Source organism: Neofelis nebulosa, chromosome 14 (genome assembly GCF_028018385.1).
Source record: "Neofelis nebulosa isolate mNeoNeb1 chromosome 14, mNeoNeb1.pri, whole genome shotgun sequence".
NCBI lineage: Eukaryota > Metazoa > Chordata > Mammalia > Carnivora > Felidae > Neofelis > Neofelis nebulosa.
The window spans coordinates 68,769,858-68,795,447 of record NC_080795.1 but is presented as its reverse complement, the minus strand read 5'-3'; the positions used below and the strand labels follow the sequence as shown (position 1 = coordinate 68,795,447).

The following is a 25,590-nucleotide window of genomic DNA, read 5'->3' as shown; positions in this document are numbered from 1 at the left end:
ATCCTTTGCCAGTGCCTACCTGGAACATTGTATTGAGAAGGATTCGCGAGTTAGTTATAGATTTAACAACAACCAAAAAAACTCTATGGTTAATTGGTAATTTGGGTCATGGGCATGGATCTTACCATTCATGATCTGATCTAAGCTATCGTTAGACATAGTAACTTACAATTAAGTTGCAGTGACAAATCTGGGAACAGTTTTGATAGATAAATGACATGACCCTGTTTGCCTGAGATAGTTCCGATCTTGACCTACTGTCCCCATGTAATTTTTCATAGTAATTTTTAGTATCATTTACTCTCAAAGGTATCCTATAAAGAGGTTATGTTGCATGGCTACCCTAGTAATAGAATGCAAGAAACTGAATGAGGAGGCATTAGATTGAGGCTCTTGTTAGGAATCTACATAAGAGGTTACAGAAAATAAGATTTAATAAGAGACCTTAGGGACAGTCAAATGTGGAGAGATGTGAGGATTACTGTGGTAAAGGATTGCCTGCATGAGTCTTTAGAGCCTCTCAAACTTGAGATCCCGGTTTAAATATCCTATTTCGCTGGGGGATCTGGGTAGCTCCGTTGGTCAGCACAGAGCCTGGAGCCTGCTTCATGTTCTGTGAGTCCCTCTCTTCGCCCCTCCCCTGCTCACACTCTCTCTGTCTCTCAAAAATAAAATAAATGTAAAAAAATAAATAAGTAATAAGTAATAAATAAGTAAATAAGGAAGTAAGTAAGTAAATAAATAAATAAATAAATATCCTATTTCACTGACTGGGTAACCAAAACTCAGAGAATGAGAGTTTAATTTAATTATTCAGTTGCACAGCTTGTTTTTGGCACATCTACTGATTCCCAGATCAATGTCTCTTTCACATACGGCATGCTTATAACACCATTTTCTATCATTTGTCTTAAGAAGCTGTGGTGGGTTGATGAGTGTCCCCTAGAAATTTCTGCTCACCCGGAACCTCACAGTGTGACCTTATTTGAAATAGGGTCTTCACATACAGATAGCTAACAGACATATGGAAAGATGCTCAATATCACTCATCATCAGGGAAATGCAAATCAAAACCACGATGAGATACGGCCTCATACCTGTCGGAATGGCTAAAATTAACAACATAGGAAACAACAGATGTTAATGAAGATGCAGAGAAAGGGGAATCCTCTTATACTGTTGATGGGAATACAAACTGGTGCAGCCTCTCTGGAAAACAGTATGGAAATTACTCAAAAATTTAAAAATAGAATTATCCTACAAATCCAGAAATTGCACTAGTAGGTATTTACCAGAAGGATACAAAAATACTGATTTGAAGAGACACATGCAGCCCAATGTTTATAGTAGCATCATCAACAATAACCAAACTATAGGAAGAGCTCAAATGATGTCCATCCACTGATGAATGGATAAAGGAGTCGGTATATATTCGTTACACACATACATACACACACAATGGCATATTACTCAGCCATAAAAAAAGAGAATGGAATCTTGCCATTTGCAATGATGTGAATGGAGCTAGAGTGGATTATGCCAAGCAAAATAAGTCAGTCAGAGAAAGACAAGTACCATATGATTTCACTCATTACATGGAATTTAAGAAACAAAACAGATGAACGCAAAGGGGAAAGAAACAGGTAAACCATAAAACAGACTTTTAACTATGGAGAACAAACTGAGGGTTTATGGAGGGAAGGTGCAGGGTGGGGGTGGGGGGCTAGATGGGTGATGGGTACTAAGGAGGGCATTTGTTGTGATGAGCATTGGGTATTGTATGTAAGTGATGAATCACCAAATTCTACTCCTGAAACTAACATTACGCTGTATGTTATTTGACAGGAATTTAAATAAAAACTTGAAACTAAAAAAGAAAAAGAAATAGGGTCTTTGCAGATGTAATTAATCTCAAAATTGAATCATCCTGAGTTTGGAGTGGGTCCTCAATCTAATGACTGGTGTTCTTAGAGGGAGAGAGAACACAGAAAGACACAGACACCACACAAGGGAGAATGCCATGTGACACCCACGTGAAGATCAGGATAGTGCACCTACAACCAAAGAATGCCAAGAATGGAAGATAGCCAGAAATTAGGAGACAGGTATGGGACAGATTCTCCCTCACCATCCCCTGAAGGAACCAATCCTTTTAACACCTTGGTTTTAGACTTCTGGCCTCCTATCCTGTGAGACAATACATTTCTGTTGTTTTAAGCTATCCAGGCTGTGGTCCTTATTACAGCAGCCCTAGGAAACTAATGTACCAGCTCTTCCCATTCACGTAGATTTCATAAGGTCATTAAATTGCAATCTTTAGAGGGCAAGGATGAGATGATGTTGGTTCATGTGTCTTTTCTTTCATGGAGGAATGAATTTCAGTAGTTTTTTTTTTTTTTTTTTTTTTAATTTTTTTTTCAACATTTTTTATTTATTTTTGGGACAGAGAGAGACAGAGCATGAATGGGGGAGGGGCAGAGAGAGAGGGAGACACAGAATCGGAAACAGGCTCCAGGCTCCGAGCCATCAGCCCAGAGCCTGACGCGGGGCTCGAACTCACGGACCGCGAGATCGTGACCTGGCTGAAGTCGGACGCTTAACCGACTGCGCCACCCAGGCGCCCCTTCAGTAGTTTTTTTGATGGTACAGCTAGAAACACAGAAAAGCCTGAATCCTGCTGCATAATTTATCTCTACTTTCTCCATCCTCTCTCCAGCCCCCAAAACCTCCACCCCAACCAAAGACAGTTTCTTGGAGAGCTATATATAAAAGAGCCATTGTCACATGGAAAACAAAGTACTACTTTATTTAGTGGCATAGCACCATGCAATTCCTAGAGCAAAGCTCCAATAAAACTTGAGTAAAGTGTATATATCAAGTTTGAGGCTTAGGTGGGACCTTCTGATTCCCTCCTTCCTTTGAGTCGTGGGATAGAAAGGCAGACAAATTATAGACTCTGACTGAAGGAGCAATTCCTTCTTTCTTGGAGAGGAATGAGGAACTCAGTGGTAAGGGGTAGAATCTTCCTACCATGGAAAAGAATAGAACAAGGTCTTTTCCCTTCTCTTCAAATTGAACCAGTGCCTTGCATGTAGTTGGGCACTCAATAATTGCCTATGGAAATACAAAAATCACTTCAAATGATGCACATAAAATATGTAACTGCTATCCATTTATTGGACCCAGTGTGGTCTCACTTTTGCTTAGATAAAAGGGAAATCTCAATGTGCTTTTATGTCTGTTTATTCATGTAAGCATATATAAAGAGACTATTAAATTGCAGGTTTTTTTGATGGGCACTGGATATCCAAAGATGAGTGTAAAATACTTTATGGAGGTCAGAATCCAATGGGAGGAGCACCTGGGTGGCTCAGTCAGTTAAGTGTCTGACTTTGGCTCGGGTCATGATCTTGCAGTTCATGACTTCTAGTCCCATGTCGGGCTCTGTGCTGACAGCTCAGAGACTGGAGCCTGCTTCAGATTCTGCATCTCCCTCTTTCTCTGCCCCTCCCCTGCTTGTGCTGTCTGTCTCTCTCAAAAATAAATAAAAAACATTAAAAAAAAAAGAATCCAATGGGGATATGCATAGAAAAAAAAGCAAAGAACTATGATACTTGTGATAGATATCATTCTATGGGTATGTTCAGTCTTCCATAGATGCACAGGGGAGATATATCTAACTCTGAAAGCCAGGGGAAGGAAGACTGGGAAAGGTGATATCTGAGATAGGTCTTGAATGACACATACAAAGTTTGATCAGAAGAATAAAGGACAGAAGGTAAAATATTTGAGGCAGAGGAGTGTTTCCATGAAATCTCAAAGAGAGGAGACAGGGTTGGGTAAATAGGGGAGCCACACTCTCTGAAACACTGGGTGTGTGTAGAGGAAATAGATGAGGTTAGAATGGCAGGCAGGGGTCCTGGAGGGTCAGGAGTGACAGAACTGCATATCTCAAACTGAAGATTCATGACATCCATGATGATGATGACATCGTCAAGCAAAGGCTAAGTGAAGTTATGTTTGGCATATTCTGATGGAAGAGATTCACTTAAAAAGTACAGTGTTACTTACCCAAAAAGTTAATTTTAATACATATTTATGATCAATAAACTATACAGAAATAATTCACCTATTTTATTACTAAAATTTATATCAGAATGAATTGACTAATGTTCTAAACACATTTAACGAAATATTATCGCTCATGGTACAGTAATCCTCGAAGGCAAGAACCATTATCGTCTCCATTTCACAGATGGGGAATCTGAGGTATAGGGAGAGATTACATATCTTGCCCAAAATGACACACCTGGTCAGGGCAGGGTTCAAACTCAGGCTAAGTCAGGATCGCATTCACTTATACCAGTGCGTTGCCATGTCATTAATGATGGACTGCCAAGACGCGTGTGATGTAGGTGCCCCACAGATTTGGGGTTTAGTTGGGACTGAAACCCAGGATATAAAATCAGGGGTGGCTCTACGAGACTGAGAGAAGTCCTAAGCGAAAGCCACACATGAAATAACTTGTTTTCCTCTACCTCTACTTGTTCATTTTCTGCAGAGCCTGATCCAAATACCCTGCTCTTGTCATATTCTTTGTCGCTTGCAGACAGTTTTGCGATAGGTATAACCTCATCTTAGTAGTCACTAAACGAATGGGTCCTTGCTTTTTCAACCAGTTTATGTTGTTTATGAATTGCTATATCATCTTGGACTGGAGTCTGAGGTCTCATACCTTCCATAAACAAACCACTAGACGTGTGTGACTCACGCATGAGGCGAGTATGGCTGAGTTCTGATGGGGTGGAATCACTTGTGGCGTGACAGGTCTAAGCACATGGATATCACACGCCCCGTAGAGCACATACCAGCTTTTATGTGCTCTCTGTGACTATCCGGCAATGGGTCTTGCAACAGATTCTGCAGATGCCATACCCCCATAGGCAGTGTCTTTCCTTATAAATGGCCAAGGCAGTCACAGAGTCCTTGAGGCTGAGGTCCTTGTTAAAGGCTGCTCGGCTTCAAATTTCAGCTCCACTTTGTTAGCTGTTAGCTTCCACAAACCGCTGATGTTCCCAAGCCTCAGCTGCCTCCTCTGAGGATGATAATTGTGCCTAGGGATTTTTTTGAGGAACCAAGCTGATAATGCATGCAAAATACTTGCTCTAGTCCCTGGCTTATCTAAGCACTTCACAAACATTGGTTACTATCATCATCATTATTATAAGTGGCTGAAATCCAAATACATTTATATCATGTTGATTACTAGTCTGCACTTAGGGCTGAAATAGGAACATACAATTTCGCAATAATGAAGTGTCCCAAATTTCCAAGTAAGTCAGGGAGGTGTTCATTGTAGTCTGGTTTGAAAATCTGGATGTGTGATGGTTGGCTCTCTCATGGTAGCAAATCTTGTAGGTTGGTTTACTTAACATGCATCCCTAACTATACCTTCTTCCACTATTGAAGGTAAGGGGACTTATACTTTATTTCCTAGCCCAGTGTTGAGATTGAAATAGGAGTCTTCTATAAAGAACCTCCTTTCCTAAATTAAAAGACAAAGCCCACTTAGTGTCCAGATCTTGGTTTCTAATGCCTTTCCAGTAAAAGAGAAAAGGGCACCCAGGAGAAATGGCTTATTCTAGGATTGGAGTACAAAGAATACAAGTTGGGCATGAAGAACCTTGTGCCAAAAAGTAGGGAAGTGGTCAAAACAACAATGGGGGTGTATCAAAGGGACACAGGAGTGAACCGAAGAAGCTCCCAACAGCCAAAGCTAAAACAATTTGAGCAAAAAAAAAAAAAAAAAAATGCACAAGGTAACATTGGATTATAACCCAAGGCATAAAAGAAATGTCAATAAGTGTATATTAACATAAACAAAAGATTGGTTAAATAAATGAATGGGAGAGGAGAGGCAAATCTCTGGTGCAGAAACTAAATAATGCCATTGTGCCTTCAGTGGTAGGCTTTCATTCCATAAGTATTTATGTATTATTATTCATGACAATAACTGTGCAATGTTAAGATTGATTGGTCCCTGTCTCAGCCCAGTTCTTACGTTGAATCTGCTTGTGCCCACCAAGCACAGTTGCAGACATTATTTCTTTCCATACATCCACCATCCATCAATGACCAGGGCTCACCCTTTCTCATGCATGAAGGAGAACTCAAGGACAGTGAGGGTAATTGTTCAGTCAAGAACCAAGCAAAGGGTAAGGCAGACATGGGTATCTGTCCATAGGCAGTCCTGGACATGCTTTGGACACTAATGACAGCATCATGGGTGTAGCCCCTCAGATGGACAGAACAGTGCTCACTCAAGAGAAACTGAGCCTTCCCTAAATTCTTTTCTTTTCTTTTTTTATGTTTATTTGTTTTTGAGAGAGAGAGAGAGAGACAGAGTGTGAGCAGGTGAGGGGCAGAGAGAGAGGGAGACACAGAATCGAAGCAGGCTCCAGGCTCCGAGCTGTCAGCACAGAGCCCGATGTGGGGCTTGAACCCACGAACTGTGAGATCATGACCTGAGCTGAAGCCAGACACCTAACCGACTGAGCCACCCAGGCGCCCGAGCCTTCCCCAAATTCTGAGTCTACTCCTCCTATACAGTCCTTCCAGTTCTGAGGCCCTCATCTGAGGCCACACATTCCGTCCCCCTTTGCACATTGTTCACCCTTCCCTTTGACAAAGCCTGGAGAAATTATTTTCTCATGTCACGGATGGAAGCCTTGCTCCTCTCTTCATATATTCCAGAGTTACTGTGCCCACCTTGAGTAATTTCTACCGATCACATTTTAGGATTTTGAATCTCAAAACCGTCTTTCTGCTGCCACATCCTTTATTCAAGGCACTCAATGAAACGGCTTAGTTTAAAGAGAACCAAATGACGACAGAGCTGGAAACAAAATTAGCTATTTCAAAAGCATTCCACTTCAATCTGTCTTTCCTCCTCCTCTCCCTCCAGTTCTTGAAACATCCACATATTCCCATGATCATAATGCAAAGCAGAAAGTCTCCAGAGCCTTACGGCAGGTACAGATGAAATGCGGATACAGACGAAGGAGAGAACACTGTCAGCTTCCGGAGAAACCTTGAAGGATTGGGAGTTGGACACTCAGGACCTAGGAAAGGGCACTCCTGGTGGAAAGAGCAGCCGGGAGCCAGGCAGGGAGCAGGAAAGCACACATCCACAGCAACTATAGCTATGTGTGGTCAGTGTGTTTGGGCACAGGTCAGAAATTTAGATTTTTCTGACAGTGTGACGAGTGAGGACCTGCTGAAGGTGTCAGACAGGGGTGTGGGGGGGCAGCGATAGAATGGTACTTGCAGAAATGAACTACTATGTATCTGAAGGACAAGGCATTGCATGGTTAACCTGCGTTTAGGAAGTATGAACAACCGGGACGACCCGAACTCAAACCCAGGTGTATCTGTGCTTTGAACCGTAAGTTCACTATGTAAGAGAGTAAATGGTGTGTGCATTTAAATTCCCTGGGGAAAATGAGATGTTTTATTAATCTCTTCACACATCAGATTACCAGGCACTCTGTAAGTACTGAATTAAAAAGTGTTTGTTAAGTGAATAATTAAATACATGGATGGGTTAAAGAACGGATGAGAATCTGTGGCCCTTAGTTGGTAAAACAGTTGGGGAGACCATGCACTTTTTTTTTTTTTTTTTTTTTTTTTTGCAGAAAAGCCAGTGAATACATTTATCAGCTCACCACATGCTCCCACCGCCCATTCTTCAGCCTAAGCTTTAACCATTGTGGAGATGAAAGGGTGAAAAAAAATCTAGAATAAAACCTAATATGAGGTTTCAGTAAACTCTAGGGTAGACCTTTTTTAAAAGAATGATCTGATTTTTTTTTTTCTAAAACAGAAATTATGCCTAGCTTTTATAATGGCTCAGGCCTTCCTCAAGCACTTTTCTCATAAATTTTAACATTAGCATCCTTGGTGCTGCTTAACTGCAGGTAATGTGTTTTTTCAGCCATATTCTTCTCCTAGAGCTCATTAAAAGCTCTCACTCCTGTAATGATTTCTGGGCCTCCAGTCAGACTTATTAGTGCAAAAGGAGCGATAGATGCCTAAATGTCAGGTCTATTTACCGGCTGAAAGGGCTGTTACTGGAGAGGCATTTGTCTTCTGTGGGGACATGCTGACTGTGGCTAGTTAATTCCAGTCTTCCTGATGGGAAACGGTCCTCCTGAATCCAAAACTCTATTTAGTCCAACCAGGCTCCAGCTTGGCGCACGGCAGTCCGGGTCATGCAACTTCCCAGTGTGTTTTCAACAGAAGGAGTGATTACTGAAGTGGCCTCAGAAACTGCCCAGCAGGCCAGAAATGCCTCCTGGGCAGGCACTAAATGTGCATTTAGCATTTATCCCCCAAACATAAATAAGTGTGGAAAAAGACAAAATAAGGCACAAGAGGTCTGAACGTAGCACCAAGAAGCAACGTGGTTCTTTGTGAGACTGGGGTCACGCAGCAGATGCCATTGCAAAACAAAAGCCTAATGAACCATTTCAGACGTAGGGAAAGGTGTAGAAAAACAGAACACAAATCTGTGCACCCAGCACCCACTTTTAGAAGTAAATAATTACATACACCTAAAATAGATGTTTTTAAGGGTCAAAAGAGTCTATGCATTCGAAACGTTGCCTGGCTGTTAAAAATCTAATTAAAAAGCACAGCACAAGGCTTAGCACGATGAATGTCTACTCCTTCTCTTCCCCTCCTCGCAAAATGTGTAAATAAGCTCTCTGGCAGTGAGACTTCCAGACCAAAAGATACGTGTTTGCGGGTAAGTTTGGGACGGTGAAATTGTTATAAGTGAATAAAGCAATTATTACTGTTGTACTTTCCAAATGAAGTAATGTATTCTTACGGAAGATTTATTTTCTCTTTTTTAAGTAAAGATTTTGTACTGAAATGCTTTGGAAAGCTCCCAGGGATAATTCCACTATTCAAGTACAGTCTTACAGATTCTGAGGGTGGAGAATGAATGATAATTAACTCCACTCATTGTGGAGGTTTTTGTAATCTCCTGTTTTAGTTCGAGCATGGGGTAAAATATGTCCTTGCGAATCTGTAGAGAAATTAGCCAAGTATGTAAAATCAACTGAATCAGACAAGGTAAATAACAAGAACGTAAAAGGGCATAACAGTAATGAGCCACGTTCACTGACAAGCTTTGAGGTGAGAGTCATTGTGCTAAGTACTTCATGGGTATCGATTTGTTCAGCCTTTGTAAGGACTTGGGGTGTTAGGTACTGCGATCCTTTTTGTTTTCTTTCAGCCAAGGAAATCCATCATAAGACAGGCTGATATGTCTGGTATCAGAGACGTGGGAAGTGGTAGTGCTGGGTTCAAATCCATGTTTTTAACCACTGTGCCATACCTTGTACCACTAGGAGGATATTGGCAAAGATGGGGATCTCTAGTCACCTAGGAGCAGCTAAGAGATTGCACTAGTCCAACCTCTTCATTTCACAGGTGAGCAAACAGGCTAAATGGGGTAGCACCTCTGCAAGATTACAGGGCTGAGGCTTCGGTTCGGATCCCTGAATCGGACTCATTTCTTCTTTTTCATATGTCCGAAATAGAGTGGATCGTTTTTCTTCTGAAACCTATTTATCCCACCATATTCCAGACCCATGAGATCCCAGCATTCTCAACCCTGGCTGCCCCGTGGAGTCATCTGGGGAAGATTTCAAACAAAACACAACGAAAGCTCAACCAGATCAAGAGATTTTTACCGAATTTACAGGTCCACAGCGGCTCTCATTTCTATCTCCTCGACCTTGGATCCAAACCTTCGGCATCTCAGTAAATGGCACAACCAAGTTGGTCAGGCCAGAAACCCAGTATTTATCCTCGATTCCTCTTTCCCTTCCATCTACAACCAAACCACCGACTTGTGTCAGGCACTGGGTAAATGTTTGTTCAATGCAATCAGACATTTATGGTGTGGGTCTTCATTTGGAAGGGCACAATTTTTTAGGTTATATATGTTTGTGTTGCGTACACGCACACCCTGTCTGGACTACTTCTTCTATCCCTATGTCTCTCCTCTCTGAGAGGATCAAATTCAGACTCTAAAGAGAGACCCGGTACTCCGAGTGACATCCTGACCCCATGACGAGAGGGCTTGGGTTGCTTTTGAGCTCTTACATTTCTGTTTTATTCTTCCCACCCATCACTCCTGCCTTTTGCATCATTGGCATATCCACAGGTAATTTGTGTGGCCCCGAGAATTCTCTGCTCTGCAAAGAACTGATAGAGAAATGTCCTTTAAAGCAATAATCCCTGCCATGTTTTAGTCAAGCAAGCGATAAAGGGCTGCCAAGATTGATTAAACAGAGAAGCCAAGCCGCGGCCTCTCCTCAGTCATGAGAGCTGTCTGTCTAGATGACACTGCCCCAGACAAACAGACCCCTCTGACCTTCTACTCCATAACCTCTGTTTGGTGCTGGGAATAGACCTCGCCGACCCTGGGCTATGACCACCCACATTAGGGAGAGTCAATGACGGCTAACAACTTAAAAAGTCAGAGAGCCGGAGAAGGACATTTTTCTCTTTTGATGTTCATGAGGTCTCATGGCAGGTACGGTTTTTCAAAGTTCATGCTTTGTATTTTTGCCTAAGAAATCAAAAGATCCCAGGGCAGTGCTGTCAACTACAAGCAAATAAGAGCAATATATGGAATTTTAATTTTTCTGGCAGCCGTATTAAAAATAGTAAGGAAGGTGAGATTAGTTTTAATCATAAATTTTATTTGGCCTAATTGTTAAAAAGTATCGTTTTCTCAGGGGATAAATATAAAGATTATTAATGCAATATTTTACATTCTTTCCTTATAATAAATCTTCTTCCCACATGTCCAAAACATAATGGATCTTTTTTGCTTCTAAAATCTGTTTGTCTAACCATATTCCAGGTTCAATGTGTATCTTATGCTTATCACACATATCAATTTGGATGCTAACTTTTCAAGATGTTAAGTGAAGTGCAGTCACACTGAAACAATGGTTATATTTAATGGAAAAATATTTTAATTGTTAACAAATTGTTAAAATTATATAAAATTGGAAATTTAGTTCCTTGGTTATACTATCCACAGTTCAAGTGCTTAAAGCCACAGGTAACTTATAGCCATTGTCCTAGACATCACATCTCTGGAGACTAGAATGTGGTTTGTACTCTTTTATGGTATTCTCAGGACCTTTTAAAGTACTCAGACTTATTGAATGGCATTGACTAGCTATTAACTAAAAAAGATAAGACAAATCACCAAAAGGAAGAAAGAAAGAAAGAAAGAAAGAAAGAAAGAAAGAAAGAAAGAAGAAAGAAGAGATGGAGGGTAGGAGGGAGGAGAGGAAGGAAGGAAGGGAAGGAAAGAGGGGAAGGAAGGAAGGAGGGAAGGAAGGGAGGGAGGGAGGGAGGGAGGGAGAAAGAAAACAGAATAAGAAAGAGCAAGTTTGTGTTACATCTCATAAACTCATTTTCCTCATCTGTGAAATAAGTGCCTTGGCAGCTTCCACACTTCATCTGTGGACAAATGATTCTGGAGCAAGCAAGGTGGGGAAATGCTGCATAATACATACTAACCCATCTCACTGGAGATCCACAAAGCAGATCAGCATTATCATTTTCCTTCATGGATCAGATATATAAAGAACAATTCCTGTTTCACACTATGCTTACACCTTTGGTCTACAACTCTTTCTCTTTGCTTTCTCTTTTTGTAGCAATATAATAAGCACATATGAATCTACTACCCAATCACAAATCCAAAACTTTTATAATAGTTTACATCCCTCATCTAAGACAGTCATCATCCCAAACTCTGTGCTCATCATTCCCTTCCTTTCACTTGATATAGTTTTATAACACATATATGTATTACTAGAGACGTTATATATAATTTATTACATATACATATAGTCATGGTATAGTGAGTTGTCATGCTATATAAAACCCTGACACTTGCCTAACACTGAGTCAGATTTAAAAATCCATAAGCCATCTCCTCATTCAATCTCTCTTCGAGCCCTTGTCATCTCCAGGTGGACAACTGCATTATTTTTCTAAATACACTGTGCCTAACTTCTGTCTTTCTTCTCTTCAGTTCATCTTCCACACTGCTCTCCGAGTTATCTCTCTAAAACACAAACTGATCATATAATTCTGTTACTAGTATATTTTAGAGATGCTCCAAGCAATAAAGTCCAAAATCCTTGTAAGGACTGCAGAAGTTGTTTAACGTCCCTAACCCTTCCTATCTCAGTAAGACAAAGATATGTTGCAGAGCGACTTTCCCTTTGCCCGCCGTCTGGTTGTGGAATCTGTTTCTCCATCCTCTTGAATCTAGACCAGTATAACTTGCTTTGGCCAATGGAATATGGCGGAAATGACATAATGCAACTTCCGGGGTTGGGCTTTAAAAGGCTTTGCATCTTCTGCTTCGGTTCTCTCGGAAAACTTCCCTTAGCCAGGGAAGGCAGCTGAACTAGCTTACTGGCAGGTGAGAGGTCATATGGAGAAAAAACTGAAGAATCTCAGCCAAAGGCCAGAACCAAGGGTCAAACGTGTGAGTGAGGTCATTTTGCACCTTCCAGTCCAGCCAAATCTCTAGCTGAAACAACACATATGTGAGCGCAGGCAGAATCGGCTTGGGAATCTCCAGGCTGACCCACAAAACGATCAGACATATTAAAAATCATGATTGTGTTAATTCACTAGGTTTTGGTATGGTTTGTTGTATAGCAGTAACTGTAACATTTTTGTTAAGAGCTTTAAATACTGAAAGTGGTGCCCAGTAGACGCTCTCAGGAAGACAAAAGCCCCGGCCCTCTGAATTCGCTTAGGCAGTCAGAATTAGAAGATCTGACTCAAAAATAATTATGGACGCAGTTTCGTGGCATAGAGTGAACTTCTCAACTTCGTAAAAACCCACAGAATTAAGAGAATCGTATTAGTGAAAATGCTGGCACTGTGAATCACAAGGGACAAAGGTAGTTCAAACTGGGCTCCCAACTTCCTGTATTCAGGAAACAGGCTACTAAACATCTGCAAACATGGGCCATTTGTCTCCTTGTGTCTTAACAGCTCTCTTGAGACATAATTCACATACCATAAAATTCACTCATTTAAAAGGCACAATTATTTTTATTTACAGATTTGAAACCATCCTTACAATCAATTTTAGAATATTTTTGTCATCTCAATTTAAGAAAAGAACATCGGATTTAGCTATCACCTCCCATCCCTTCCCCACCCACCATACTTTCCAGCCCTAAGCAACCATTATCTCATTTTCTATCTTTTTACATTTTCTTATTCTGGACGTTTCATATAAACGGATAATACAATATGTGGTCTTTTGTCACTGGCATCTTTTACTTAGTTTAATGCGCTCAAGATTTGTCCGTGTTATAGCATATGTCAGTCATTCTTTCCTTTTCATGGCCAAATAATATTTCATTGTATGGATGTATCATATTTTGTTTATCCAAATATCCAGTTGGACATTGGGTTGATTCTACCTTTTGGCTATTATGAATATTGTTGCTGTAAACATTTGTGTACAACTTTTTGTGCAGACATAGGGTTTTTGTTTTGTTTTGTTTTGTTTTTCCCTTTGGCCGTATCTCTAGGAGTGGAATGTCTGGATCATAGGGTAAATCATTTGAAGAAACTGTCAGATTGTTTTCTGTAGTAGTGACATTGCCTTCCCACTAGCAATCCAGAGGGGTTTCAGTTTCTCCACATCCTTGCCAACACTTGTTATTGACCTACCTTTTGATTCTAGGCTAGTGGGTTTGAAGTAATATCTCATTGTGGTTTTGATCTGCACTTACTTGATGACTAATGATCTACAGCCTATTTTCATATGCTTATGAGCCATTTGTATGTCATCTTTGGAGAAATGTCCATTCAAATCCTTTGCCTTTTTAAACTAGGTTATTTGTCATTTTTATTACTGAATTGTAAGAATTCTTTATATATTCTAGATACAAGTTCCTTAACAGATACACAATTTTCAAATATAGCTATAGTCTTTAGGTTGTCTTTTCACTTTCTTGATAGTATCTTTTGAAGCACAAAAGTTTTAATATATTTTTTATTTTTTAATGTTTTTTATTCTTTTTTGAGAGACAGAGTGTGAGCAGGGGAGGGGCAGAGAGAGGTGGAGAAGAATCTGAAGCAGGCTCCAGGCTCCTTAGAGCCTGTGCTCTATCAGCACAGAGCCCGCCATGGCGCTCGAACCCACGAAATGTGAGATCATGACCTCAGCTGAAATCTGATCCTTAACCAACCAAGCCATCAGGCATCCCACAAATTTTTTAATTTTAATGAAGCTCAAATTATCTGTTTTTTTGTCTTGTTGCTTGTGTTTGGAGTCATATCTCAAATTCCATTGCCACACCTGATGTCATGAACATTTACCTCTATGTTTTCTTCTAAGAATCCCACAGTTTTAGCTCTTAGACTTGGATTTTTGATTCACTTTGAGTTATTTTTTATATAGTGGTGAGGTAAAGATCCAACTTCATTCTCCTGTGTGTGACTGTATCCAGTTGTCCCAGAATCATTTGTTGAAAGCACTATGCTTTTGCCTTTGAATGGTGCTGGCATCTTTGCCAAAAATCAATTTTCCATAGACACCTTGACACACAACTCTTATTGGAGTCACGAGAAAAAATGGATGAGGAGTCTTCCATAAATGGTATGCAGAAGGGTGGTGGCTCTTTTCAGTAAGAAACTGAACACAAAAGATGGGGGATTTATTAACCATCAATGTTTTCCAGGAATACAGAGCTCAGATAAATACAGAGCTGACACTGTCAAACCCTCCTTTTGTTCAATAAGAATGAATATAATAAACTAACCTAAACAAGTAAAAGACCAGCATAAACCTCCCAAGTGAGACAAAGCAGGATCTGTCTAGGACTTTTGTTGGTATTGTTCCTGTAAAATAAGCTGGACCATCTGTTGAGAGGTTATAGCAAAGGTCAATTGTTTTAGAATCTTGAAGTCCGGACATCTTAAACAGGGTTATCTGAAATGAAAAATAAAAAATATCAATATAAAAGATGGAATTGGAGCACCTGGATAGCTCAGTTGGTTAAGCGTCTGACTCCTGATTTTGGCTCAGGTCATGATCTCTTGGTTTGTGAGTTTGAGCCCCAATTCAGGCTCTATGTTGCCAGTGCAGAGCCTGCTTAGGATTCTCTCTCTCCCTCTCTCTCTTCCCCTCCTCCCCTCCCCCTATCTCTCAAAATAAATAAACATTTTTTTTTAAATGGGGTGGCTCAGTCGGTCTGACTCTCAATTTTGGCCCAGGTCATGATCTCACAGTTCATGAGTTCAAGCCCTGCATCAGGCTCCACACTTATGCTGTGGAAACTGCTAGTGATTCTCTCTCTCTCTCTCTCTCTCTCTGTCTCTCTCTCTCTCTCTCTCTCCCTCTCTCTTTGCCCCTTCAGCACATGCTCTCTCTCTCTCTCTCAAAATAAATAAATCAACTTTTTTTGTAAAGATGGAATTAAAGCAAAGAACTAGGAGTCAACCTTGTGAGTCACAAGTTTAGTGGATTCCAAAAGGCTGGTGGAAGAAAATCTTTTGATTAAGCAGCACTTCTACGGAAATAAATGAAGGCCACCCAAATGAGAACAAGCAAAGACTATTCAGAACTTGCGACCATATGGAAGTCAGCCACCATCACTTATACTTGGCAGAGACTCAAGGCACAACTTAGTGGACCAGCTGTATGGTGAAATAAAAGGGAAGAAAGACTAGGTACGCCCTGATAGGATGCTGTTGGCATGAAGAAATTAGAATGAGACTAACTCGAGTTAGGGCATGCTATTAGTTCCCCTAACTAATTAGGGGAACATTTTTTACTTTTTTTGGAAATGAGGGACAAAACTTAGGGAATCAGGTGGTTATTAACCAAGACCCGACCATTTGGGGCAGTTGCTGCAGAAATGGTGAGTTGGCCTGCCAGGCTGATTGCTACTGAGGCTGTGGATCAGAACTCTGTTTTTATAGTCTGAGAGTCTGGCCATTGCCTGTATGTACAGTCAGTCTCCCAGTTCCTCATTTCAATCATTAACTCACTTGCAAGAAGTTGGCCAATTCAGAGAAAGCTAGTGATCCAGATCTGCGCTGCTCAGAGATTGTTAGTCACCTCCATAGTCAACTGTATGCGAGATCTTCCTGACCTTTCAGTTGTTTTGTCATCATTGGGATCATCTGATGAGAGAACGGCTGTGTGAGAACATTTAAGACTCTGGATAGAATACAACAGTTCAGCATAATGATCGCATGACCAAAAACAAAAACAATTAATAGTCCCTATAAAATGCTTCAAAACAAATCCCAGTTGCCCAACCCAAGCCAAGAGAACAAATATCATAGGCCATGAGGACTAACTTTAGATAGCCAAATAGCATTCTCCTTAAGCAATGTATAGCCTGTTCCACCCTATTTTGTTAATCCAAGTACAGTAAGAACTGTTAGCAATAGCACAAGTGCCATTGTGACTAGCTTAAAAGAAATTTACAGCAATGCAATTGGCCACCAATGAGTAGACATGTCACTCATGCCAATGAGTTGAAAGTGATCTGTATTCCGTCTAAGCGAGAGATGGTATCATTAGTAAGTTATGCAAATTAGTGAGGTTTCTTACACCTTTTTCTACTTGTATGATTCCCACTGATGGGAATAGTATCATGAACCATGAATCAGTAATTCCTACAGGTAGTGTCCTGAATAATCAAGAGTGGCTTCATTTTTCAACCTATGTCTGAGTTGGAATTTCTAGCCATGGTGATTTATAGAATTAAGGTTTCGGTCCACAGACAAGCATTGGACTACTGTTCTTAAAGGTGTTAGTCTGAAACAAACAGAATCAGGAATCCTGGTTACAAAGAAAGTAGTACTTGGTAGGGACACGTGAGATCTAGGAAATAATGAGTTGTATGTATCATGAGGTCAAAACTAATGCCTTCTATCAGTTGGGGTATATATTTGGGTTCCTGTTAATTTCTTCCAGATGGCAAGCATTTGGTCCATTGCCCTTAGAAAGTTGTGGGAAATAAAGTTTAAAATTATATAGGGTCTGACTGATTGTAATAATTGGTTCTTTTGCATACATGGACACTGATAAAGTCACAGGCTTATTTGTTTAAGGTCATTTTTCCATGTAAGTGCAAATGGAAACATCATTCCTTATAGTCTCGTTAGACCATTCCTTATAGTCTCATTTGGTGAGAATGGAATTTCTCAGAGGTTTTATAATGGGATACAGTGATAGATGGCATATCCGGCTGTCAGTAAGACCAAAGGCAGTAGCTACTGTTTGAGATAGTCTAATGATGGAATTAGAATGAGTATGTTCTGGCCTAACAATTATATAAGGATGGAGAAAGGAGAGAAAGAGCTTTTATGTGTGAATAGCAACCAAGGATCTATAGAAAATAAGGATAATTATTAGTAGTAGATAGGTAAAACAGGAATCACACAGAGGTCTTGGTCCAACACCCTGGGCAGAAACTATTCATTGTCTGAAGCCATCTGCTTGTTCCAAAGAGATTAGGTGAGCTGTTTCCTTCCAAAGATCATTTGTGTCTACAAGATCTCAGAGTATCCTCAATTTAAATTCCCCTATTAAAGTAGCCTTGTAATTGTGCAGAATTCTGAATTGCTTCCTTAATTGTTAAGCGTGAAACCAAGCATCGGCTCCCTGGCATTTCACTGTTGTATTTGTTGCTAATAGTACCTGATAAAGTTCCTTCCATTGAGATCAAAGGCAGCAGATTTCCTCTGATGTTTCTTCCAACAGACAAAATATCCTAGCGGAAGATCATGAAGAGGTGATTCAGAAAAATGTTTTGGGGAGGTACCCTTAACCACTGGTGATAGAACTGGGTGTAATACAAGAGCCCCTTGTAAATTTTTTGCCATGTCACCATGCAGTAGGGTGGAGTCTAATATCAGAGATAAAATTCCCAAATGCATGGATCTTGCAGTTACCAGTTCACAGGGGGATAATTGATGTGTCCCAGAGGGAGTGAACTGTAGAGCCGTAAGACCTAGTGAGAGTGTCTTTGACAAGAGAACTCGAGGATTTCTGAAAGTTTTGTTAATTTAAATTCAAGGATTTTCATCAGTCTTTTCAACCTTTTCAGAAGATTGTGGGTGATAAGAACAGTATAGTTTATAAGTAAGGGTAACATCTTACAGAATTTTCTCACAAGAGTGTCTGGTAAGTGCACATCCTGATCGCTTGATATAAAAGTCGAGATGCCTCAGGCTGAAAACACAAAATCAAGCAGCTTTTTAGTGACCATAAGACCTGTAGCTTTTCAGCAAAGAAATGCTGCAGCCCATCCTGAATATAGATGTACAATAACTAAAAATATTCAAATATCATAGAAGTTGATGCCAGTTAAAATCCATCTCAAGGTGTTCAAAGTCCCACTGAGGTCCTGGCTGTGTCTCCCCTTTACAGATTTTCCAGGATTAGGTTGTTGACAGGTGACACATGACCTGAAAATAACCTCAGCTATCATTTTAAAATTTTCTCACCTATGTTAAGATGATCAATTTGTCTGTAATGAATAGTTTCATGAAGAAATGTAGTTAATATCCACTTGAATTTATCTGGTTTAACCACACTGCCATCTTGAGCACTCCAGAGATTATCTGAGTGAAAGATACAACCAGATCCTTCCTTTTCAAAACCGGACGCCATACGTTGATATTTTTAATGGCCTCTTTGAATCCTTCCAGAGATATATCCTTTGAGCGTTTCGGTAGGCTTATAACTTTGGTTAAGGAGAGTTTTTAGCATAATGATCTCCTACAGCATTTTCTTTAGCTTCTGTATTATCTCTTTTTTACATGGGCTTCAATCTTTATAGTAGCCATCCCTCTAGGAAGTAGGAGGACATCTAAAAATTCCATAACTTGTTGTCCATTTTTAGGAGGATGCCAGCAGAGCTGAGAACCCCCTTTGTTATGAAGAAGGCATCCCAGAGTCTTGTACTACAAAAGCAGATCTGCTATTTGTATATATACACATATGTATTCTCTGATCATTAGCGAGTGGAAAAGCTCTAGGAAGGGCAGTTAAGTTTTGCCATCTGGACTGATTTTACTTCGGGTAGAGGACTATATTCTAAAGAAGCATCTTCTTAAATTACTGATAGCATTTCCTGCTTGATAATCTCCAGTTTCAGTTGAGGTACGCTCCCTCAGCAAATAATATTAGGTCAGATTTCTCAGTGGGATCTTTAATACATTGTGCATCTGTGAGGTACAGATAGCTCCCTAACTGAAGTAAGACAATCACGCTGTTGCAATTCTTTTAGGAGCAGGAGAGTGGCATGGATTCAGGTTGTCTCAAGGGTGAAGAGTAAAGAGGAGAGAGTTAACAGAATCTCTTCAGAGGTTAATCAGTTGGCTGAAAAGTGTTGTGTGTTCTCAGTCAATAGTAATGTCTGTGTCGCATGAGGAACCATGAGAGTAAGTGGAGAGCCTAGAACTAGTTCAGCAGAAGCACTGGCGACTTTTGTGATGGCACCGATTACCTTAAGTCAAGAGGGAAAAAGCCTTTACAATAGGGTCAAGGGTGAGACAATAGTAAGCAACTGGCTTTTGATGATTCCCATGAAATTGAATTGAAACCCTAAGGGCTTCTTCAAATTGTTCATGCACAATTTAATGAAGTGGCTTTCTAGTTAGGAATACCTGAAGAAGGAGGCCATTGAAGGGCCTTCTTTAGGTACACAAGGCCTATTTATATCTGGGCTCCCAGATCTGAGTCTCTTACCAAAGACTTAGACAATTCATAAAGAAGTGTTGCAATCACAGAAAAGTTTGGTACCCATTGCCTGAAATTTCCAATTAAACCTAGAAATCCTCCCAGTTGGCAGCTTGAAAGAGGTCTAGGATAAATGTGGATAGTCTTTAATCTATCAGGAGAATATTTCCCTTTCTTACGTAGGTCATTTCCTAAATAATGGACTGTATTGCGGAACATTTGCAATTTATCTTTTGAAGCATCATGTTCCTTTTCTGCTAAGGCTGAGAGTAAGTAAAAGATTCTTTTCACAAGCTTCCTTGTCCTCTGAACAAAGTAAGAGATTATTATGTTATATTATATTATATCAGAACTAAATCACAAGGGAAATTTGGATCTTATAAATCTTGATTAAAGACCTGGGGAAAAGTGGTTGATGGCTTCAGTGCACCCCTGAGGCATGACTGCCCAGGGATATTGTGGTCCTCCTCAGTGGAAGGCATGGTCTAGAGGCATGCTGAAAAAGGCAAAGCAAAGATCCTTTCAAATGAACAATGAAGCCAGAGGCGGTAGGCAGATTAGATGGTATTTGAATTGCATACTACACGGAAACAAAAGATAACAATTTTGTTGATGGTCTTGAAGTCTTGAACAATTTATATCTTCATCCATTTGGTTTCTTTTTTGGCAGGATGAGAGTGTAGCAAGGGCTAGTGCAGACTATGAAAAGATCTTTGAGAATAAGGTTTTTAAAGCTAGGTTTGAGCTCTTCCTTTGTGTGTCTGGCCTCAAAGGATACTGGGAAAGTTAGGGTAATGGTTTGGTATGATCTATCTGAATTTTAATAGATTCACCTCCAATTCCATTCCAATTCTGATGTTGGCATTTTTAGTCCATAAGGTGTCAGTTATGATGTCAAGATTTTTATCAGAGGTATGTATTAAATATTACGGAGAAGGCAAAGGTATATCCAGAGCAGATGCAATTTGATTATGAATAGAGGAATCCTCTGGAATTTCAATATATAGCTCCTCTCGTGCGCATTTGCAAAGTAAATATCCCCTTATTAACTTTGCAAGGGTGGCATCACAGGACAAAAAAGAATGTTTTTCAGTTAAGGACACAGGGTTACAGCTAATGGCTGCAGATTATTTGAGATACCTGCTCCTGTGTGTGCTATGTTTTCTCTGAGGAATGTGTTGAGAAAGAGGTAGGATTTAACATAAAGCAGTACCCATATCTACCAAGAATTAATGAGGTTGACCATCTATATTTATAATTCACTTTGTTTAAAAGTAGTCCAGACTATTGAACGCATTTTCCTTCCTTATTAATCTGAGTTGAGGGATTTTTTTCATTTCGGTTTTTCTTTTGTTAAGATGAGACATTTTTTTTCCAGTGCCCCTCCTTTTTTTCTACAATATCTACAAATGTCCTTATCAATAGGTAGTGGTCTACTTAGCTGTTTGATCTTCAGGGCCCAAGGTTATTTTCAGTCTCGTCTTATTTTTATTCTAAAGCCATTTCAAAATGTTAGGTCAGGTGTTTTAGTTCAGATAAAGGGGCTATTTCCCATTCTAATTTCTTTCTTTGAACTAGGTGCCCAATCTCAGGTTCAGCAACATTGACAAAATGAGATGAAAGGGCTGCTGTTCAATCAGCATCTCTCACTCCCACACATTTTTGGGAGATATTTTCTAGTCTATCCTAAAAAATATCCCATTGTTTCATCTTTACTTTTATCACATGGAATTATGGTCCAATGACCGTTTATTAAAAATGTTTTCTGTACGGTGTTCAGGAGACTTTACCTAGCTTGCTTTTTGAGCTTCTTTTTGAGCCTCAAGCTTAATGTGAAAAGGGGGTTCTTATAGGTCCCTTATTGGGTAGGTCCAATCAGCATTTGCCATTCGGAAGTAAGCATCTGAGTTTCCAACCAACATGTGTACAAGTTGAATTCTAAAAAATTTTTATGGGTATTTGCTGGTCTTATCTAAGTTTAGAGAAATCTTTAGAATTCTAAGAATTAGAGCTTGAGTGCTAGGTTTAGATTCTATAGTTCCCTGCATACCTAGCACATGAGAAGGATGGATTTTTAGAGGCAACTGGTTTTGGTAGTTTTAAGAGTTGGGGAAAGGGTCTGGACAAGCAGATGGAGGTGTCGACAGAGGAAAGAGATTGAAATGATAAGAGGGAAAAAGGAGAGTAGGATATAGGGAAGCAGCTGAAGGACAAGAAAGAAGATTTACTAGAGAAAGTACTTTGTTGTTCCTTAAGTTTGTCAAATTCCTCATAGCCTTGGCCAAAGAAACTTTTGGTGAAGTAATTTTTTATTTAAACTTTGTTTGGAGGTCTCTGTGTACCAATCAAAAGATGCTGCCCGTATGTACTGAGAAATCGTATTCCTTTCTTTTCTAAGGAACCTTTCAAATGAACAATGTTTTGCAGTCAAATGCCCCCAGTCAAATGCCCACTAAAGGCTTAATTCATACTTGGGAAAATTACAACATTTGGAAAGATAAGTACAAGAGTAAGGACTGTCTTGAGAGTGGATATGTGAAACAAGAGTTTTCCCAGAAGAGGAGATGATTTAGACTTAAATGATCCCATGACAGCTGCCAATGCTGGTAGAAATGAAATGTGTGTGCAACGCATATCTCAAAACCCAAACTCATGATTGGTCACCTTCAAACACAGACTCGACAATGTGTGCCCTCTGGCATGTGGAATATCAGAGAGAATGCTCTCTCTGAATCACAAAGGGGGGAAAAAGCCCAAAGGACAAAATCTTGAGAGGGAAAGAACCTCATCCAGTTTTATTGGGTGACTTACAACAAAGTTTGTCCAAATGGGCCGTTCTTGTAAGAATGGCAAACTCATTGGATGTGTGTGGCTGCCATGAAAAATATGCTCAGAAGGCATATGCCTGTGTTCTACCATATGATTCTCCTTGTGACCTACAGCACATTTAGACAGCAACCCACGGAGCAGTAACACAAATGCAAACAAAAAGGGATGAAAAGAATGGCTTGATTCCACCAATGATACAAACAAATGGCACCAATAACAAAACCTGGCTACAAAACTCAGAAGAAAGACCAAGGAACTCAACACGAAGTGTAGAGTTCAGGCCTGTGCTGACTTACCACGTCGTTGTGGACTTGATGAGCAGTGAGCAGTGAGGCACAACAGGTTCTGGGTGCCTGGTCTAAGACTGGAGGCCACGGTGATGGTCAGTGCCAACTGTATTTTGGTGGAACTTCCAAGAAAACTGTGGTAAGAAATGAAGATCACTCAAATGAAAACAAACAAATGCGGTTCATTCAGAACTTGCTATAGCAAGAGAATCACCACCATCACCTGAGATGGGCAGAAACTCAAATGCAGGTAGAGTTGTGGAAAGCTCTGGAGTGGAAAACAGGACGACCTTAGGTGAATGCTAATTAGAGGCAGTCGGCTTTCAGAAGCTAGAGAACTAACTAGAAGTGGACCATCTTATATGATTGATTAGAATATATTTGTTAGACATATAAGTTAGAAGTGAGGGCAAAAATTAGGGAAGCTGGCAATTATTGACCAGGTCCTGATTTGGGACTGATATTGAATAGGTTATATTTGGCTTCTTAGACTAATTGCTCTAGAGGCTGTGGGTCAGAGCTCTATTTTTGTACCTGGTCTGGTGATTGTATATTCAGTCTCTTACCACTCACTGAGTTTTTTGAAGCTGAGATGTCAATTGCATTGGTGGTGGTGTCCACAGCATTGGTTCTTCTCCAATAAGGATGGATGGCTTGAGTACTTCGCCACACTTGCTTGGTAGTGCAAGCAGTGGCCTATGCACGGAAAGAGCTGGACCATGAATGATCAGGTGGGATGATGAGTCCTTCCAATCTTATAAAAAGTCCTTAGGCTTCAGCTTGCAGTGACTCTTCAGATTTTGGAGGCAAAGACCAGCAAAGGCAATTTCAGAGTCCCAATAAAAACCTGGCAATCGGTTTGTAGTTCTCATGACTCCAAGTCGAGAAGGAGGCAGAAAAATGGGAAAGTTTATTTTGAGGCTAAGATTAGTTTATAGCCAAATATTGAAGGAAACCGTAAGAACTGAAAATCTGGTTAAGGGTTGACAAGTTGTGCAAGGTGAGAAAACACAGTGCAATTTAGAAGTAAACATCAAGCTGGTTTTTGCACAGGGAAACAGAAAGCTTAGTTACCAGACAAAACAAAGTTTCCAGATAGATCTGCAGTTTACAGAGGTGCAAAATAGCTCAAAGGCAATGAATAGGGTCAGAATCCGGTAATCCAAAAGAGCATGCTATAGTTTCCCATTGAAACACCAAAGGCTCTCTACAGTCCCTTTCCCCTCTTGATCAAAGACAATCTCAAAGAAAGAGGACTCTTGGTCACAAAATAAGGCTGGTCTCACTGGAGGTGGCCTGGTTATTTACATAGATGCAGCAAGAACGACGTGGTACCACGTAGGTCTTATACTGGCTTCTCTGGACGCTTTCAGAAAGAATCTCAGATTGGACTTTCCAGAGCCTCTTGAGGCTAGGAAGCCGAGCCAAAACCTCACCATCATTTTCCACCTGCAGTACCTAGTGATCTGGTGGGCATTCCTCTCTTCCTGAGGTCCTCAAAATAGCCTAGGATTCCTGAGCCTGCCAGGAAGTGACCTTCCTTGCTCACCTATAAGGCTGGGAACCCTATAAAGCCGGTTGCCAGGCCAGTTTTCCCAAGACGGACTTTGTAAGCATTGGCCCATCATGTCAACCTTAATTGCTGAAAAGCGTCTGGTCACATCTGACGAAACGAGCATCATTCTCAACTGTGACATTATAGGCAGAGCCAGCCTTGATTAACCAATGCTTCCAGTTATGTCCTATTAACAAGGTGGACAGGCTCTTACCGAATCTATGCAAATAACTACAGTGCCACGAAAACAGGAATACTCCACGAGACTTCCCAGAATTTGGAAGGGTGAGGCAGGGCAGAGAAGAGGAATGTTTCCTTTCTGTTTCACAAGAGCACAGTCTACTAAATTGTTGTGAGTGCTAGATAGCTTGAGAGAAGAGAGAAAGTGCATCCTTACATCCAGAAAATAGAACACGAGAGCATCAGCACTGTTCCAAACAAAGCCCATAATCATGAATGATCAGTTCGTTCAGTCCTGTGTAATAATTCTTGTTCCACTTGATCCAGGCTTAGTAGTCTCAGGAACACATCTACTTCTTGACTGGATGTCTGGAACTCCTGACTCAGTCCACTGGTATGATCTCATAGTTAAACAATGCCATCAGAAGCCTGCACCCAAGAGTATCTGGCAGAGTCTCCAGGCTCTTAAGACAATCCTTTGTTAAATATGGAACGCTCTGCCTTCCAGCTGATTCCAGGTATTTTCATGGAAGCATCAGGAGTAAAACAAAGCATACAAACTGTCTGTAGATGACAAAAGACTAGAAGGTCTATTATTTACTTCCTACTGATATTTTCAAAAGAGAATGATCTGAAGAGAGTTCATGACAATAATCATGCAATCGACAAGCGTATCTGGTTGTGTCCATGGCACAGAGAACAAAATAAAGTCAATCCAAAAAAGGTTTTGACAAAACATGTTTAAACACAAAGATTCGTGCCTATTTTCAAAGAAGAGATTGCATTTAATTTATGAAAACACATAAACATAATCTTCACAGAGAAAACATTTTCAGGTATAAGATAAAAATCCTGAAATATTAGATGTAAACCTAGTACAAAGTTAGAATATATCAAGAATA

At 40.2% G+C, this 25,590-nt stretch overlaps 1 long non-coding RNA gene across 1 annotated transcript; it reads right to left on the bottom strand.

Annotated features, from left to right (window-relative positions):
* Nucleotides 1-13,949: 13,949 nt before the first annotated feature.
* Nucleotides 13,950-25,491, bottom strand: LOC131494615 (uncharacterized). Its single transcript, XR_009253489.1, has 4 exons — nt 23,520-25,491; nt 22,963-23,087; nt 16,129-16,263; nt 13,950-15,067 (listed from the first exon to the last, which is right to left on the bottom strand). It is a non-coding gene; the product is annotated as an uncharacterized LOC131494615 (long non-coding RNA).
* Nucleotides 25,492-25,590: the final 99 nt, after the last annotated feature.